This window comes from Palaemon carinicauda, chromosome 11 (assembly GCF_036898095.1).
Source record: "Palaemon carinicauda isolate YSFRI2023 chromosome 11, ASM3689809v2, whole genome shotgun sequence".
Lineage (NCBI taxonomy): Eukaryota > Metazoa > Arthropoda > Malacostraca > Decapoda > Palaemonidae > Palaemon > Palaemon carinicauda.
The window spans coordinates 82,630,848-82,633,347 of NC_090735.1; positions in this window are offsets into that span (position 1 = coordinate 82,630,848).

Sequence of the window (2,500 nt, forward strand, 5' to 3'; positions counted from 1 at the left end):
AATGCTGGTGCATCTAGGGTACATGCCTTTGGCAGTGCCAGTACCTAATGAATTTGATGCCAACTATCAAGACATTATACTCGTCTATAGTACTCGTACCGGAGATACGTCGCTGCTTACGGCAGTGCCGCCACTGGTGACACTGCCTTCACCTATGGCAAGGTGTTTTCTGCGGAAACCCTTGCCCGTTATCTCCGCTGCCCATAGGCACTATTGCCCCTGACGGCATTGCCGTTACTGGCGGCGGGGTTAATACTAGTCTTTGGGAGTGGATGTCTGTACCAGTGCCTTAGGACACATAGGACGTTGGTGGCAATGCCGTTCCCCTCAGGCGTTGCCGTTACTTCTGGCAACGCCGGTACCTATAGGACACATGCCTTTCTGTCCTTTTTATCTGAGACCGTCTTACCTAAACTAAGATGGGTTCTCTACTGACTGTAGGTGTATTCAACTACAGATCAACATAAAGACCTTACTCCTTCAACTTTTAAGGCTTCTTTATGTATGCTGGGCCTGGGAACTCCTTTTACGAAAGCTCTTCTAGGCCCCTGCATGGAAATAATCACTACATATGGGTATTGGTTTTCTATCAATTTGTCCATTTCCCTCTGAGGGTGTGGATTGGATAGATGGGTGATAACTCAATAGGCTAGTTCCCACTACCGGGTCTTCCCTAATTGAGGTTATAAACCTGTTGTTATAGCCCTTGGGTTGCTATAGACTCTTGCTCATTAATTAATGCGTCAATTGCTTAAACTATTAAGTTTACCCGTACCTTTGCTGTCTAATTGGCCATTTCTCTGCGGAAATATAGGAACGAAAGTTCTTTCCATGAGCACTCAGCCCCCCCCCCCCCCTTCCCTTCTTTGGGCCTATAGCAATGAACTTTAAGGAGGCTATTTTTTTCCAATCTCACGTTCTTCAATAGGGGAATGGACATTTTGTACTTTATCTCATCCTTTCTCACCAACTGCATTTACACACAATTTGGGGATTACTGTTCCCTCGATTGTCAACATGGAATGTTAATAACCCATTTCTTTCAGCTTTTGGTGACTGTTAGAGGACGTGGTACTCATTTAAACCTTTTTCTCCTTACAGGGGGTGCCTATGACGGAGAAGCACTGTAGAGTGCAGATCTGTGTCAGGACTGTGAGGCATCCTCGTGGTCCGGATACTTGCCGCACACACGCGAAGTGTCGGAGAATGAAGGGTCCAGTATTGTACTGGGACTATCAGGATTGCTGTGTTTGTAAGGGTCTACTTCACTCCAGATGGATCTCGAAGGATACCTCTGATTACGACCGCGTGTTCTTCCCGTGGTCCCTTCGCACCTAGGTAAGAAGGTTCGAGAAGACTGTGGAGCTTGATGAAGTACCCCTCCCTTCGGTGGATGACTCTTACTGACGGAGTTGGATGAGGTAAGTCTGGGGGTCATCAAGGATTTAGTAGTGTCTACCACTTTAGCCCTCACTACGACAACGGCCTCCCGGTCTATGGTGACGATTATTTCTTCTATGACGGGGGCTGTTCTTGGCCTTTTTTCCACCCAACATCTTCTGCTGGGCTCATGGAGCCCCTCAGTTCCCGAGTACCTCAGGTACTACAATGGATCCGGTACTTATGGCTAACACGAAAGCCTTCATGGAGGGGAATTAGTAATACCAGATGATGATGTTCAAGGCCTCATGTGAAGAGATCCAGGCCTTGAAGAAGCAAGAGGAGTCGACTAGGGATAAGGTCTTGCCCTCCTAGCTACCTTATTGCATGCAGCAATGAAGACGACAGGGTGTATCAATGCACAGCTTGTAGCCTTCGGTAAGAGGTTGGCCACCTTCGTGGCTCCAGACAATATGGTCTTCCCCTTTGCCTCGAAGAGCTACGCGGCAACGGAGAAAGCCATCTGTGAGGGTTAGCCTCTCCCATCTTTAGAAGAGTACACACCAGTCTCATTTCTCTTACCACATGATGCCATCCACTGGACCAATGTCCAGTTTACTTTTGCTGAGGGTAAACTGGATAAGGATGCGGTCGGCCGCCAATTTCATGAGAAGCTGCCCAGGATTCCCGAACACCTTCTTAAGGCTGAGTCATAGGTCAGAGAAAGGTTGTCAGCGTCGATGTCTCTGTAGTGCTTCATAAAAATGATGATCGGGAATTTTGCAAACGCCTCAGTCTTTTCCTTGTTGGCAAAAACTAATCTCACCACCTTTATGAACGACCTTTATGGTTCTTTTCAGGCCCGTCAAGCCTGTAGAGAGCATGTACTTGCCATAGCCACAAGCTAAACCGTTTCAACACCTCTAGCATTTGGGGAAAAGACCTGTTTCCATAGAAGGTGGTGAAGGAAGTTATGGAGAAGGCTGTCGCAGAGCTTAAGAGCCTTTTTCAGAAGTGGGGGATCTCATTAAAGAGGAAGTTCACCCCTGGGAGAGGCCCACAACCCAAGAGGTTTCGCAAACTGACTTATCATCCGAAGTCGTTTGCTCCTTCCCATGCC